We start from the raw sequence: 17,856 nt of genomic DNA, 5'->3' as shown, positions 1-17,856 counted from the left end.
GGTAGACACAAGAATGCCTCAGTCCCCAGAATCAATTAACCAGGGTTCACAGGGGCTCATGGAGACTGAAGGGACAATCAGGGAGCCTGGATGAATCTGACCTAGGTCCTCTGCATATATGTGATGGCTGTGCTCTTAAGAGACTCCTAACAGTGGGAATGGGGACTGTCTCTGACTCTTTTGCCTGCTTTTGGGACCCTTTTCCTCCTCCTGGGTTGCCTCATTCAGCCTTGATAGGAGATATGTGCCGTCTTATTGTATCTTGTTATGCTCTGTTTGGTTGATATCCCTGGGAGGCCTGCTCTTTTCTAAGGGGAAAAGGAGAAGTAGATCTAGAGTGGGGAGATGGAGGAGGGAGGGAATGGGAAGAGAGGGGCAGAAACTGCAGTCAGGATGCAATAAAGGAGAGAAGAATAAATAAATAAATTTTTAATAAAATTAAGATAGAAAGCAAAAATTGAAGACACCCACCATCAAAATGTGACCCCTATATACATACAAGGGTTAGTACATTCATATACATGCACATACCCAGATACTTCATCATTCACACACAGAAATAATAAAACTGTTAGAGAGAGAGAGAGAGAACAAATGTAACAGTCATGGGTGGTAGACAAATTCTTCTCTTCCATTTTACTGATTTTCTCCAATAGGTGTTTAATTCTTTACAGTCAGAAAAGGTCCTTAGAAAGCAATATTCACATCATTTTCACAAAAACATAAAATGACAGGAAGTACCTTTTACCTTCCACGAAAGGGAAGTAAATCAGGAAATGGGAAAATACTTTTTCTCTCAAGTCAGTTTTTCCCTTTTAATAAACTGAGTGCATTCAATATAAACTCCCCTCAAGCTCCCCTGCTTGCCTTTCTGTTTTGCTACTTAATGTCATACATTTACACTCAAATTCCCAAGTCCCGCACCCGCTTTTCTTCTCATGTCCTAAGAGAACACAGAAAAGAATTAGTTGTAATATTGGGAATCAGGTCTTTTATTTCCAAATTGCTGTTACTTGTTATAGCTTGATTTGGGGTGGGGGTGGGAGGGGGCTTGGGCTATCTGTCTGTCTGCTTGGGGGTGGGGGTGGGAGGGGGCTTGGGCTATCTGTCTGTCTGCTTGGTAACCTCTGGGAAGGTTAAGAACATTCCTCCCAACCATCTATCAGTCATTCTTGCAGAGGGAGAGCTCAGGGCTTGAAAACATTACTCACTGTAAGCAGTCTCCTGTGTCCTGGATCTGCGTCGTTCAGGAACACCAGCGGTGTGGCGTAAGTCATCCCAGAAGAAGACAAACATCTGTCTGTCCTAAAGCCCTAGAACACTGTCCAGACTTAAATGGAAACAGCCTTCAGTTTCCTTCCATGACAATGTCTCTTCCATCTTTAAAAAGATTTTCCTGATTTATCTCCAGAGAAGACAACTGAAGACCCGGAACACTTTTGCAGGGCTCAGAGTGTTTAAAGTTCCTTGTTTTGTGTTTTAGTTAGTTAGTTTGTTTCAACCTCAACTTCCCTAATCACGTCTTTCAAAGGATGATTCTCTGATGTTAGATATACAAAGCTGATCAAAAAGCAATAGAAATCAAATTATGCCACGTGAGGGTTCTTTCCTCAGAACTCAGTGCCTTTTTTACCTATGCTGCTGCTCCCAACAGACACAGTTGGAAATGAAGACACCAACAGCATCATGTATCTAGATGATGTCTACCAAGCAGAAATCCAGGACCATGGTCCAACATGAACAGTAAAGTATACTCCAAGAACCAGCTCAGGGGAGACGCCGCAGTGCCCTGGTTTCAACACGACTCACTTCTCTGCCTTCCTAGAAGTCATGGGTAACAATGAAGCCCTTTGCAAACAGGCTGCAAATATTTCATTGGGAAGAAAATGCAGGTCCCAGCTTGAGCTTCTCTGGCATTTGCTCAGCTCTTCTGATGAATGGGGGAGAAAGATGCTCTTTGCACTGAGAACTTACTGGTTTTTCAAGAAGGAAACAGACTAAGGGCAGAAGCAGCCAAGTCTGGAAAGCAAAGACTATAGAAAAGGCACATGGGCTCCTTTTTGGGTTAGAGACTGTAAATAGAAGAAGTAGGAAAGCCATTGAATTAAAATAGTCATGTAGGGTACAAGGATCACAAGTTACATGCATGAATGCACACATACATATTCATACATGCACACACAGCATAAGGTTCCACAGACGTAAACTTAGTTTTCCCAGCTTGCCACAGACTGCCAGTCACATTTGAATTAGAGGCAGTTGCCCTGAAAACATATATATTTGGATTGATGGGCAATGATAAGGCCCAAAGATGGCAAGATGTCAAATGTGACCAGGACACTGCATGCTCACAGCAAGACAGTACTGCAAGCAGCAGACTTACACACAAGGACATGTGAGGCATCCCAGAGGCAGAGAACTCTGCACTCAATTGGAGGTCACTTCGGGGGAGGAGCCAGGGGACTGGGGAGCATTAGTAAGACGATAAGGTTTGAGTTATGATTCATATTGTGACCCCATTAGACACAGGGGCCAGTGAAGCTCAGGGAGATGCAGGCTACAAGAGTCTATCTGAGGCTATAATTATTAGCCCATTTGTTTTCCACTGGTGACAGGAATAGAAGCAACAGTAATTGGAAGAGAACTGTGCAAGGACTCAGACAAATCGTGGCCCAGTATATTCCATATTTTATAGGGAACACGCATGGCCAGATGAACTCTGGAACACACTATGGCTCTTTACTTTTGACAGCTTGTGCCAGAAAGCATGTATCACCAAGTTATTCATCACCATTTATACGCAGATCATAAATCTTCCTTCTGCGAAAGGCATGCTTTGGATTTGAAGTGTTTACTCTTCTTGGTTGATGTGCTGAAGAATGGCCTCTTGATGGCACTCCTCGGGGACTCTCTCATTCCCAAGGAACCATTTTACCCACCGCCCTGAGACTTGCTTTCCAAACTGTTGAAAGGACCCAGTTGCAGCTGACCGTGAAAAAGATTGCCACAAGCCCATTTCAGGCACTCCTGAGGCAACTGTGTTGGCTGACCCCCTGCTCAGCTACTTCACCGGCTCACTTATTATATAGAGTTATAAACTGTGCCTAACCCTAAAACAAACATTCTGAAATCACTAGGGGAGTAAAATGACTATTTGTTAAACATTGCTGGAATTTAAGAAATTAGTTTAAGACTTTCAAGCAAAAGCGTGGCTAGCTGCAGAGACAGCCAGCAGTTAAAAGCACTTTCTGCTCTTACAGAGGAACTGAGTCCAATTCCCAGCATCCATCCATATGATGGCTCACCACCACCTATAATGCCAGTTCCAGAGGATTTGATACCCTCTTTTGGCCTCCGTGGGCACCAGGTACTCAGGGGGTGCACAGGTATGCATGCTAAAACATCCATATACATAAGTTTTAAAAACCACAAAGGAGGCTGAAAAGGCAGCCCAGCAGTTAAAAGCACTTTCTGCTCCCAGTGAGGACCAGAAGTTGGTTCCCTCCTGTCCGGAAGCTTACATCGGCCTGGAACTACAGTTCCAGTTTCAATGCCTTCTCCATGCTTCCATAAGCACTTATACATGTGCACACACACACATGTGGGCACACACATACATACACAAAGGAAAATATTCTTTTAAACAAAGGGAGAAAAAACTTAGGTTTCTCGTGTACCAGGTATAAAACCCTTCATGAAAAATGTATCGAGTCTCATTGAATCCACTCCTAAACCCTGCCAAGTGGGCATAGCTACAGTGCCAAGACTTGTTCCTCTGTAGCTAGAAACATCTGGGGTCCTGAGGTAATTTATGGATTGAGGTTTATCAGGCTCTAAGACTTCTCAGGTGACATTGTTGATGAGATGTCAAGTGGACTTCATGGAAATCAGACCATTAACCGCGATAACCATACGGAGATTCTAACCAGGACTTCTCGGGGAAAGAAGCAAATCCCCTCTTACTTCACAATGCCCAGCCACTTGCTCCACTTACTTGGGCCAAAGTTGTCCTTTGCCACATCGCCATGGCTGCTGGTCTGGGCCAGGCAGAGTTAGGATCCATCTCAGGATTCTGCTAAAGTATCCCAACACAGCCCCCACCTCTCAGGCTCCTCCTTCAAACCAACTCTCATCCCCAAAGTAGAGAAAATAACCATTTTCTGTTCCTTCTACAACCTTTCCCATGGTCCCTGTTCTCCGTTCCTATGTCTGTCTGTCTCTCTTTCTCTGTGTGTCTCTCTCTGTCTCTCCCTGTCTCTGTCTCTCTCTGTCTGTCTCTCTCTGTCTGCCTCTCTCTGTCTGTCTCTCTCTGTCTGTCTCTCTGTTTCTCTGTCTCTCTCTGTCTCTGTCTGTCTCTCTGTCTCTGTCTCTGTGTCTCTCTCTCCCTCTCTCTTTCTCTGTCACTCTCTCTCTGTCTGTCTGTCTCTCTCTATCTCTCTGTCTCTGTCTGTCTCTCTCTCTGTCTCTCTGTCTCTCTCTCTTCCTCTCCCTTCTTTGGATTCTCTGAGGCCTCCAGGTTTGCCACAGAATTGCAAATGCTTTCACCTGGTAGACACACCCCTCCATTCCTGGCTCCGCCCATCAAGCTCTTGCCAGGTTTGTACCTGGAACTCCCCACAGCTGTGAAGATCTCCTCATGGAACTTTCACGGAATCTCTTCCTCACATCTTCACTAATTTCCTTGGACTTTTTATTATTATTATTACACGCATCATATTGAGTCCAGGTCCTTGACCCTCCCAAAAGTGGAAGAGCATCCTCACATCCCACTGCCAGGTCCCAGGCCTAGCCTGTAAGGGGCTGTCTAGAAATATCGCCAAACTGACTGAAAAAAAATACAGTAGCTCTGAGCAAGGAAGGGTGTACATGAGTAAAACTTAATATGCATGGCAAGAATTCCAGTGATGGCAGCAAAGTCCAAAACCAGTGAAGAAGGTGGCAGTGAGGCCCTGCCAGAGACCACTCGGTAATCCTAGCAAGTGGAGCAAACACTGGATTCTATGAAATCCATTTACATCAACTGTAACCCAGGGCAATTTTACAAGGCTTCCCTGTGCGTGTGTGTGCACGCACCTGTGCATGTGTGTGCATGTGTGTGTGTGAATGCGCGTGTGCGTGCACGTGTGTGTGTGCACATGTGCGTGTATGTGTGTGTGCATGTGTACAGAAAGTGACACATTGTTTTGCCCTCTGCAGGGTACCATTGAGACAAGTTCCCTCTATTTAGCTTTGGCTGGCCTGGAACAAGCTGAGATGTCAGTTTAGGAGCCCTCTGAGGAGGGCTGGGCACTAGCGCCACGCCCACACACGTCTCCTCCCAGCTTTGTGAGCCAGGTCCATGCTCTCTCCTGCAAGTTGGATGTTGACACTCCCCGATCCCATGTCCACCCCTGCACATGCTCCTTCACACACACATACACGTCTTATATTTCATCTGTGTCAAATCAAACTGATTCTATATCGGCCCCAGAGGAAAGGGTGATTCACAATTACTTCTAAGGCTGAGTTGCAAAAAGTCCTGCTGTAGACTCTCTACCCTGAAAGAAACAACACTCCATACACATGGAGAAAATGTGGAGATGCTAAGACGTGAGGGGGGTGGGGGAGAGAGAGAGAGAGAGAGAGAGAGAGAGAGAGAGAGAAAGTATGCCTGGGAGGCCACAGCTCCCCCACGTCTCTCCTCCTCATGACTAAGGTCCCACATTTTGTGCCCTCTGACCTCAGTCTGTATTGTAAATACATGGTTGTCAGGGTTATATCCGCCCAAAACCTCATTTATTAAACCCCAATCCTCTTGGCCTGGGAATGGTATTATATTTGGAGATTGAATCTTGAGTTCAGTTAAAATAAGGTCAGTAGTCCTAATCCAAACTGGCTGCTGTCTCCACGAGAAGAGATTAAGACTCAGACACACATGCAGCGTGATCATTCACTACAGAGGGAGAAGGGCTGCAGAGAAGCCAAGCCTCAGCCTTCCTACCCATAGGAAGGTAAGAAGATACATTTTGTAATGTATGGCCCCGCCCCATTTGTGATCAAATTGATCACAAAGAAACTTGATCTGTGATGCTTAGGCTACTAAAAGCTGGAAGTAATTTGGTACATAACGGTTTGTAAACAGAGTCCTATCGTCTCCCAAAAATGAAGAAGTAGCAGTAATGTAAAGCCCCCATTCTTCCTGGGCTGCTGGTATTTCATCAGAATCCCATAGAAGGGAGACTGTGGGGGGTGTTGTGACTACCTGCATAAACTCAGAAGCGAGGGAAGCCATGATGAACACCCATTACCTTCAACACCCCGGCCTTCCAGGCTGCTATAAAAATGAAGAAGTTAATTGCCAAGCTATAAAAACGCAATGACTATTAGGTCCCCCCATGTACTATCATCTCTTGGTGTCATGACAACTGAAGAATTGGGAAAAAAACGAATGTGCTTCGCCAGTGCCCAGCTTGCTCACTGCTAAAGGTTAATTGGATTTCATTTTAGAGTCTGTTCATCTCATAGGAGAGTGAATGTGTTCAAGACAAAACAAGGTGTGAGACCACCAGAAAATCCCATTTCCCCTGGGGCCTGAGGCTGCACCCTGCCAGTCCCTGAATTAACAAGAATACTGCTGTCAGGTCATGAATCCTGTCTCCCAAAGCTTCAAGCCATCAGCAATGAGCAGGTGTCCCTGCTCAATCATTTGAAACTGAGATGTGTTTCCTTATAGAGAAAGTTAAGGAAGCATAGAATCAAAGGTGTTTCCTGGGACATCTCACTACTGTGGGTGAGCCCAGAGATGCCAAACCACATGGGAAACCTATTGTGGCTCTGCCACAGACAGCTGTTTTGTTTTTGTTTTGTTTTGTTTTGTTTGTTTGTTTGTTTGTTTTTGTTTTTGTTTTTGTTTTTGTTTTTGTTTTACTAAACCTGGAATGGAGTTCTGGGGTAACAATGTATCCCCATCTGTAAACTATTCCACAACTGCTAGCACTCAGGTGACAAGAAACTTAAGTAGAGCTTTCCCAACATGAGGACCAGTGTTCTCCAACTTCTCTGTACTCTCCCGGCAAAAGGAAGGTAGCTATGACCACCGTTAGTCATGTAGATGGAAAACCCATTTAAGGGCTGTCGAGACAGCTCAGTCAGTAGAGGGCTTGGCACACAAGTACAAGAGCCAAGAGCCTAAGTTGGATTCAAGAGCAGATGTTTAACAAACAAACAAACAAGCAAACAAAAAGCTGTAGTAGCACGTTTAATTATAAACAGTTGAAAAAAGGAGACAGGAGGATACCTGGGGTTCACTGGGTAACCAAGTCTAGCCTACTTGGTGAGCTCCAAGCCTGAGAGCCTAATGCATAAAACAAGATGGATATCCAAGGTTGTTCTCTGCCCACCTCATATAACAAGTACCTGAACACAGTACACAAAGATTTCCAGCCCAGGCATCCAGCTACATGTAGCCTTCCTTCTTTATACAATCAACTCTGGACTGAGTCAGTTAAATGGTGAATGTCAGATTGCACTGATAATTTGCATAATTTTCTGCCTCTCCTAAACTGGGTCCAGCCTCTCCACAGGCAGATGGCTCTCACTGCCAAAGCGTTTTTCGGGCTCAGATTGCCTTTGCAGAATGCAATGGATGCCAAATTCAAAGCCACTGGATTTGGTAGAAATCATTAAGGACGTATCTGGCTGTGTGTGAGAACAGCCATTTTAGTCAGGAGATTCTCAGGAAATTCCTAGGTTTGGAAACACTAGAACCCAAGGAACACTAGACATGGTAACAGACAACAAAGGGACTGGGGACTGAGACCTAAGAAACACTAGGCATAGCTCTTGCACATAGGCCATGAGCCCTGAACTGGTTTTTCTCAGGCTGAACTTAGCACAATGGAGAAAGGAGCTTCCAAGGCCAAGGACTTATCCTCTAGTCCCCAGAGTTTATGATCCCATTTCTAGACTGTAACGTTGTTTTGACTAAATTTTCTGGACCTCCTTCCAGAGTCACCATGAGCCTTGCACAAGTGCTTGCATGCACAGACACACCACACACACACACACACACACACACACACACACACACCACATAAAGCACACATACACACACATGTACCACACACAAGCAGACACACACCACACACACACATACCACACAAGCACACACACACACCACACACACATACACACACCACACACACATACACACACCACACAAGCATACACACCACACCCCCACACACACACACACCACACAAACACATACCACACACACCACACAAATACCACACACACACACACTACTTCTGGTCACTACAGAGTGTCCAATGCTGCTTCCAGCTCCACCACCAGGCCACAAAGGATGCTGAGGTATGTGTGTCTGTAGAAGAAAACAGAAGCCTCTGGGAGACAGACACAGAGAAAGGACCAGGCTCTGTCTAGACTTCACAATGAAGCTAAAATTTCACACAACATTAAAAAGAAAAACATGAGCATCATGGAGACCTCCAAAGAGACTGTCACCCTCGGTGTCCCCTTCTTCACCGGAGGTGACACTACTAAGACGAAGAAGAGAGCTTTCCTTTCCTATGTGATCTTTCCATTTCCTTCCCAGTATTGGTCGCCATTGTCTTCCCGGTTTTAAAAGCAAGCTCTGGCCTTCTCACGAGACTGTCTCCTTAGTTCTTTGCCTGCCAGACACTGGCCCTTGCTGGAAAACAACAGCCCTCATCTAAGCCCTCATTTCTCTGACTTGCTAGCTGCGTGTGAATAATGTCAGCTTCTTCCTGTCTGCCATGAGCCCTTGCCACCTGATCTGTGAAATCCCTCAGTTCACCTCGGCATCGCAGTGACCCTCGGAGGAGCAGTGGGGACTCTGTCACTCTCTTCTATTCCACAGGAATAAAAATTCAGGACCAACCCAGATTGCCTTCCAGATGGGGACGAGATAAAAGGGTTTGAATGCAGTCACATGGCTAAATTAAGAAGCAGATAGAAATAGAACAAAATGAAGCTGGGGCTGAGAGTTGGGGAGCAAATACTTTGTGGGCGAGCCAGAACTCAGTGATGCAGGCCTCTGCTGCCTGAGATCTAATTTGCAATGCCACAAAGAATTCTCTGGTTCAGATTTCCTTTGCTCCTCACTTTCTGTTCCCAGTCAGAAGCCACTGAAGCTGGCTAAGATCCCAGACAGGGCAGGCCTTTAGATCTTAAGAAGAGAGGGACCTCTAGTGTTGAGTTACTTGTCTACTGCTCGCTGTTGCTGTTCACCCCCATATTTACCTCTTACCTTGTGATTATTAGAGTTTCTTTGAAGGCTAGTATTCATTTAAATGTTAAAATTTAAATTTAAATTTAAATTTAAAATGTTAAAAGTGGGTTTTTCTCCCTTCCTGGAAAACTAAGAAAATTGAGAATGGGTAAATATAAGCCAACATACTAGTTTAAAGAAGACTTGAGCAAAATGTCACGTGATTAAAAAGTATTATTAGACACCTATAAGGTGCTCAGTAGTTAAGAGCACTTGCTGCTCTTCCAGAGGACCTGGGTTCAGTTCTCAGCACTCACATCAGGAGGCTCACAACCATCTGTGACTCCAGCTGCAGGGGATCCAACACCCTCTTCTGGACTCTGCCATCATCAGCGATACACGTGGTACACATACACATGTGCAGGCAAATACTCAAATGTAGGAAATAAAAATAATAGATTTTTTAAGCATCCATTAAACCTTTGACCTTAGCATAGGGACTAAAAGCCATTTCAATAAGTCTGGAACATGAAAATATAATCATAATACCAGTTTTTCAGTAGGTTCCGGAAAGCACCGATCCCGCTCTCTGTCAGGCTGAATGTGGGTTTGTGTAGGCCACAGCTAGGAAACATAAACAAAGGAAGGTGTGGCAGTTCCTCCTTCCTGGCGGTGATTCTCGGTTGTTGATTCATCCGAATACTTCGCAAAGTATCTTCTGTGACCAGATCCAATCAGATGCACCTGGTCCAAGGATTCACAGAAGGGGATGGTATCATTGTGGCTCAGAGGTCACTGTTAGCTTTCTGCCACTAGCATAAATATCTGAGATGATCTACTTACAAAGAGGAAAGAAAAGCTCCATTTACAAAGATATATTTAGGTTTGGGGGTCTGCATTGGTTACTATTGCTCTAGGGTCTGTTGCATCTAGTCCTCTCATGGCGGGGAGCGTGTGGTAGGGCAGAGCTATCCACTTATGGTGCAAAGGCAGAAGAAAGGGGAAGGGGCTGAGGTGCCATCTACTGTCCTCTTTGAAGAGGCCTGAGCACCGCCACTGGAGGCAGCTTCTGGTGCACACCTGCAGTCCCAGCACTCAAAGAGAACAGAGACCTGCTGTGTGTTCAAGACCAGCCTGGGCTACCTAGCAAGTATTAAGTGGCTTGAGCTGCACACCAAGACCTCGCCTTAAAAACAGCAAAATCGCTTCCATTAGGCCCTTCCCCCACCCCTAAAAGGTTCTACTTCCACCCCATAGTGCCACACAGGGAGCAACGCCTTCATCATATGGACCCATTATATTCCAGTATAACTGTAAATTATACTAGCTACCAAGAGTAGCAAGAGATAGTTCAAATCCATGAGACCGCCTATGTTTGGAAAATGAAATAATTAATATTCATTGTCAATTAGATCAAATTTAGAATCACCCAGGAGATACACCTCTAGGTATGACTGTGAAGGTTTCCAGAGAGATTCAACTGGTAAACAAGACTTGGGTTGAATATGGGCATCATTATCAAATGGGTATGCATCCTAGATTGTATAAAAAGGAAGAACAGAAGAAAAAAACTAGTAAACAGACCAACAGATTCATCTCCTCTGCTTCCTGGCCATGGGCACAATATAACCACCTGCCTGAAGCCCTTGCCACTACAGCTAAAGTCATTGTCACCTTCGTGCCACCTCACCACGAAGGACTATATCCTTTGTCACACCCTTCCTTAAGTTGCTTTCATCAGATATTTTATCAGAGTAACACAAAATAACTGATGCATGGAAGTAAACCAGCAACACCCATCATGCCTTAAGATGGGGGCAGCCAGAGGACTAGGCTCAGGTTTTAACCACAATGGCCGATCAGATGCATCCGGTTCAAGGATTCACAGAGAGGGGTGTTCTTGGGTTTAATCTTCAGAGGTGAATACTAGTTCTTGGGCTTGAGGGGAAGGGGGGAGAGGAAGATAAAGACTCAGGGCTCAGTGGGAGAGGGAATCCTCTGTTTGCCTCCAACCAGACTCCAGCCTAGTGTTTACCCTGACGAGACCCTGATGAGAACGGGGGGGGGGGGGGGAGCTGAAAACACTGTCCTTGGAAAATGCATGGGGAGATCTGAAGGCCTCTTGTCAGGACCCTAGGGACGGGATCCGAAAGAACCATAGCAAATGCAGTCCTTTACCTACTGATAGTTGGCCATCAGATGTTCTGCTGATGCACGCTGGTCTCATTCACAATGATTTGAAGTCACAATTTGTGGAGGAGTTCTTGTCTTGGATTTTGGAGAATTCCCTCAACTGGAAAAAGATCCGGTATGAATTTTGTTGGTATTACAAACTCTCCTCATTATCACTAGAACCAATGATAATAGTAACACCCAGGAAATTGTAGCTAGCTACTGTTCACTGGGCATTTAGACATTTCATGAGCACATCTATGAGACAGGCTTCTGGGCTTTTATTCTTATTTCTTTCTAATTTTTTAAATCTTTTGACTATATATATATGCACATATATACATATATAATAAAAATATAATGAACTATATTAGCATATATAAAATATACTATATAGTATGCTATTAATATATGTATAATATATAGTATTAGTAGTTTCACACCTCCCATTCCTCCCTCCCTCCCTCCCCCCCTCTCTCTCTCTCTTCATATATATATATATATATATATATATATATATATATATATATATATATATATATAATCAGATGGCATTCATTTCCTCCTACAGAACAGACCTCAAATCCCATCAGGAAACAACTGGCTACTCCCATAACATTTATGCTCCTTTTGCACCAAAGACCACATTTTGCCTGACAGGTTTTATTGTAGTTTCCAGAATTCACTTGAAGCAGTTGTTAGTGACTTTTCTCTCCCTGCACACACAGCACCTTCTGGCTCCCTGAAAGCTAGGCATTAGGAGAAAACTTCCAATCCCAGCTTGATTTTGATCTCCTGTGACCCAAGTAATGTGATGTCTTCACCAATATGGGCTTCCTTTCAAGTTCTGGTGAGCAGTGTCAATAGCCTGGATTTATTTTGGCTTCTCGAGACTTTTTGACTAATAATTCATAGGGCATATTCCACACTTAGCACTGGCACTGAGATTTTTATTTAATAGCTCATGGCTTCTGGGAGCAGCATCCTCCTGCTATGGAGAGTACCTCTATTCAACCTATTTCTTTTAGTTTTTTTATTTTTTACAAGCTTATAAAATAATAGGTTTCTATGGCTTTTACATATACCCTCAGTTACCATTTCTGTCCTTGCTCCTCATCTTCCATACCCTCCCTCTGCTCCCTGCTTAGCTTTATTTACCCCAGAAGCCCTCCACCTTCATGTCTAATGAGTTCTGTAATCCTACTTCCCTCAGAACAATTATTCCCCAATGGTCCCTTTCTGTCTTTACTTGTACTCAAAGTTAAACATACTGCTCTAAAATTTCAAAGCTAGGATTCCCACAAGAGGGAGAACATGTATAATTGTGTTTCTGGGCCTGGTTATCTCACTTGCTGAGTAAAATTCTATTCTCTCTCTCTCTCTCTCTCTCTCTCTCTCTCTGCTTGTGTATGGGGGGGCAGGGGAGTCATTATCCACTAATGGACCTCTAGACCATTTCCGAACTATTGTAAATTGATAGACTACTATGAACCCAGTTCTAGGGAATGAGCTAAAGTTCATGTAGGAGAGCAGCTTGGCTTTTTCCAGAAATGTAAGCCATATTTTTCAGCCTATGCAATCTCCTGTTCCTCTAACCCAAGACTTTTGCTAAAATGATGCCAGTATTAGATACGCAGCCAGAGAAAGATCCGCTGTGTTGACAATACAGTAAATGAAACTTGGAAAGCATCAGTACTAACAGGACGACTCGGTCTGCCTAGAACATCAGGCACAAACCAGAGGATAACAAGAAGGCTGGGCTGAAAATAAAACCGAAGTGTAAAATTCCTGCCATCTTCTTTCATATGGATCACCAGTTATCAACACGTGGGGTTCTGGAGCCAGTGAGATATACTAAAGCTAGGGGAATGTAGACTGCTCCCACAAGAGAAGGGAGTATCGCTTTATATCATTCCCATCATTCCCCTTTGAGCAAACCTTAATCTATACCCATGTTCTACTCCAGCATGGCAGCTGGCATTAGGAAAACCTTAAAATATTCTAACAGGCATTCTGGAATCCAGGACAGACCATGGATCCTTGTCAGTGATAAGGTTCTATATTCTCATGGAAAAAGAAACATGGCAGACGCAAGCAAGATATTTGCTAATCTTCGTCTTGCAAACACCTTCTTTTCATAGCTGGGAGGTCTGCAGAAGGCCATATCTACTCACCTGGTTGCTACTCCTCAGAACAATTTCAGCAGCATTACCAGACATTGCAGCTGGTCTCTACTGGCCCCCGATCAATGGGCTCCCAAAGTCAATGAGAAATGTGATCAGACCCTTGCTCTGCTTCCATATCCTGTTGCAGAAAGAAAACTGGGGCTGAGGTCAGGAAACTGGGTTATTTGATACAGTCCCAAAAAAAAAAAAAAAAAAAAAAAACAACTTCCTTTTCCTTCTTCTATCCCAGTTCTGTGCCCTTCCTTCCTGGCTTTGCGCTTCTGTAGCTAACTCACATCTCCCAGAAGACTTTCTGGACACCTGACACTGGACACCCAAAGGCTAATGCAATAACTCATCCTTGCAGTCACCCAAACTCTGCTTCAGAAAGGTCAGCCTTCAGCACTCAGGTCCTCCTCAATGCCTTCTTTTAAATATTAAACTCTAATATTTATTGGTGGCTAAATTCTATAGCAGAAACTGCTCTCCACACTGGACAGCTCCGTTTTTACTCGAACAGGCAGCAGGAAGCAGTCAACACCTAACTTAAATGATCATTTACTATTGTAAAGCTCTCTGCATCCCTGAGCTTGCTATTAATCACACTGGGAAATAATAGAAAGGCAAAGGAGGATTGCTATTATTAATAAAACATGTCAGCTGAAGGCTGAACCAACCAAACACAGCCACTAGGAACTGCTGTGTTGCCTTATTATCTCTGAATGATTGTCCAGCTGGTAGGTTGGAGCACTGTACTCACAAACAAAAGGTTATCCACAGAGGGACACCCCAGATGCCACAAAAACTGATGGTGTGGTTCATACAGCTGGCTTAGTGACATCTTCTAGATTTGGAATTCACTATTATAAAAGAATGATAAGCTAAACCAAAGATCAATTTATTGCTCTGCAATAAAATAAAAGATATTTTTATTTAGTAATTAAAAACCCACTAAAATATATTCATATAAGGAAGTTATTTTGTGAATTTAGTACCCTGTGAAGTGAAATGGAACTGGTTAAAACTACCCACTTGGCTGGCCCTGATGCTCCGCTACCGAAGGTAAGAAATATAAAGTAAATCAGAACTGCACATTTGGCAAACATTCATAAAGTGCTGTGTGTGCCAGTTCTCTGCTCTAGCTGATGAGGGGAGAGGAGGGAATATACAGAGAAGCTTCCATGACTGCAAAGGTGTCCACTCCACTCACGTAGGTGGACAGCTTGCAAGGTAAGGGTAGCAGTTCTTCACACAGATGTGGGTCAGAGATCCAGGATGCGGTAACCCACGTGGTTATATGTGTGACACAGGAAGTGAAAGTAGAATGGAATTTATAATAACCGCATCCTATCTCTAGCTGCAGCTGGAAGATCACACAAGCCAAGTGGGTAGGATGGAAATGAAGAAGATTCTGTCAATTCCCTGAGTGGCAGCAAACAGATGCCTTGTCCAAGAGGCTGCCCTGGATAAAGAGGGGTGAAGCCATCAAAAGACCCTTTGTTAAGAACCCCTCCACTCGAAGAGATGCACTGCATTTGTGAGGCTGTTCACAGACCAGAGTCCTGAAGAAAACTCCAGCAGCGTTCTCCTGATGCCTCACTGGACCCAGGACCAGCCTGTGTCTCAAGAGCAAGCCGCTATTTGCCACGATACCTTTTATGTAACCAATTCTGTTAAGTTTTCTATTTACATTTCCTGTGCGTTTCCTTTCCTGACGCACACTGGGCTCATTAAATTTTTTTGTTCCTTTCCTATCTGCTTTTTGAAGTCCTATATCCAATTTCTAGTCTACGAAAACTTACGACCTTAAATTTAATTAAACAATAATTGTTTCCAACAACTGTTGCATAATATAACCTCCCTTCTCTAAATCAAATGAAGTAACACGTTAGTGACCACCTAATCTTTATCTTAATCTTAATCTCCCTTGCTTTGGAGATTTGTTAAAACAATATGGCATAGTGCCAAAATTATAATCATTACCGTGAAGGAAGAATTATTTTTACATCATTGAGGGTTTTTCCCCTTAAATAAGCTATATGTTTTACGTAAGTATAGCTTCACAATAAGAATAAATAAAATAGAGTTCACCTTATGCCTCCAGGCCCTGTATTCACACTGACTCCTCCAACATCAACATCCCTACACTTAGTATAACCAACCAATCTATATTAGCTTATCTGTTATTATCTGCAAAGTCTAGACTCTTTTATCCTTTTTGATTTTTGGAGACAAGTCATAATATGTATCTATATTATACCACCGTACCCATTGCAATGCCAAAAAATAAGAACCTTGTGAGAGCAGGTTGAGAATGGAGGAGGTTATCTTGGCTCATCATCTGAGGGGTCCATCATGGCAGTGAAGATGAGGCAGTGGAGGGAAGGTGGCTGCCCACATTGCATCCTCAGTTCGGAGGCAGAGAGAGAAGAATTCTAGAGCTCTATTTGCTTTCTTCAGTCTGTGTCCCCAGTCCCTAGGATGGTGCTACTCACCTTCAGGATGGGTCTTGCCTCCTTGGTTAAACCTCTCTAGAAATGCCTTTACAGATACAAAGATGTGTCTTCTAGGTGATTCCAAACCCAGTCGAGTTGGCAATAAAGAGCTTGATGTTTTCTTAAAATGGATTATCATCTAGCCTAGCCTGTCCTTAAACATCTGACCTTTTGCCATTCCCTCTCCAATGCTGGGATTATAGACACACATCTTCATACCTGACTCATGTGCACCCAAGCATCAGACATTCTACAGGTCTAGGCAAGTGCACACATCCATCATTGTACAGTATAGAGAATAGTTCCACTGCCTGTAAATCCTCTGTGCCCTTCTTGTTCATGCCTTCTTCTCTCCTAGCCCCACCAACAACCTGGCCTTCCAACTATCTCCACTGCTTGGCCTTCTCCAGGGAGTCACATTGGTTCCTCTCATCTGATAACACACATTCAAAACTCCTCTCTGTCTTCTAACATTTGTAACTCATGTAAGTGGTCAATCACATCCCATTGTCTGGAAAAAAGTGTGTCCTATATTCTCACCAAGTGAGAAATGTTGCCAATTGAATTATGACCTCACTTAGTGCATACCTCACAAGATTCTTTTATCAATCTGAAAAAATTTTAGGGATGTCTCTTGCCCTTGTGGGCATCCTAGGCACGTGTTAGCAATCTTTAGCAACTGTAACATAGTAAGAATATAGGACATATTGTTTTCCATTTGAGAGTGTTTCTTTTTTGTGGCATCTAAGAATAGAAGGTTGTTACAGGAAAATAGATATTATGTTCAGTTTGCCAGTGATGAATATTTTTTACTTCTTCATTTCCATTTCAACAATGGATCATTATAGAACCTTCTAGAAGATATTTTAATGACAAATGGAATCCTATAATATAGATGCCAATGTCAATGTTAACCATATTGAGGCCAGGTAGCAATAATATACACAGAGTGTGCCAGGTTAGTGCAGTCTTATACAACAACAATGACCTAAAGACTAGCTGGCCAATATTAACTGTAAGATGCTGGTGACCATAGACTGCATCCCAGCTTTGGAGGTACTAATGTAAAGCATTTTGCTCTCCAGAATCAACATAGCACAATAATTCACTCACTGTCCATTTTTTAGCTCAATAAAGATGCTGGATTTTGTCTGTCTACTGATAAATCAGCAGTAACATTTGTTAAATGGAGGCATCCATGATATAAGATCTGATTTGTTGGAAAGACTGTGACTCACCATTACCTCCATAATATATAGATAGCTTTTCTCTCAACATTCCATGCTATGACATAGTCAAACTCACCTTGGTTTTCTCCTTGACCCTTTAGTTGTCTGGAAGCCTGTTTCCAAGAAGAGGGTAATAGATCATTGGTTATATGTTATCCAAAAATGACTGATGACTTTCTAGGCTTCTGAGGGGTTTTGTATCAAAGTCTGGTAGAATCAAGTATGAATGACCCCAAAGATTCCACCATGGCATTTTCTATCAATCAAGACAATGGAGGATGGATGAGGAAGGAGAGGAGTAGAAAGGGAAGGAAAGAGGGATGGGAGGGCAAGGGGAAAAGAGAGAGATTGGGAAAGAGGAAAGGGAGAAGAATAGGAGAAGGGAGAAATAGGCGAGAAGGGCAGGGGAAGAGAGAAGAGGACAGGAGAAGGACATGGGAAGTTTCATATATGAAAGGAAATTCACTTGCTAATGTAATTGGGTAGCTCGCTGATTGGGGGTGTGGAGCAGCAAAGGTGTGGATTCTAGACATCTGAACATCTCAGAAGACAGGGAAGTTCTC

At 43.5% G+C, this 17,856-nt stretch overlaps 1 long non-coding RNA gene across 1 annotated transcript; it reads right to left on the bottom strand.

Annotated features, from left to right (window-relative positions):
* Positions 1 to 456: 456 nt before the first annotated feature.
* Gm36031 lies at positions 457 to 17,565 on the bottom strand. Its single transcript, XR_373951.3, has 5 exons — positions 17,370 to 17,565; positions 13,579 to 13,708; positions 11,411 to 11,525; positions 9,782 to 9,976; positions 457 to 2,072 (listed from the first exon to the last, which is right to left on the bottom strand). It is a non-coding gene; the product is annotated as a predicted gene, 36031 (long non-coding RNA).
* Between the last annotated feature and the right edge of the window lie 291 nt (positions 17,566 to 17,856).

Source organism: Mus musculus, chromosome 2 (genome assembly GCF_000001635.26).
Source record: "Mus musculus strain C57BL/6J chromosome 2, GRCm38.p6 C57BL/6J".
Classification (NCBI taxonomy): domain Eukaryota; kingdom Metazoa; phylum Chordata; class Mammalia; order Rodentia; family Muridae; genus Mus; species Mus musculus.
This window is presented reverse-complemented; position numbering and strand designations above follow the sequence as displayed.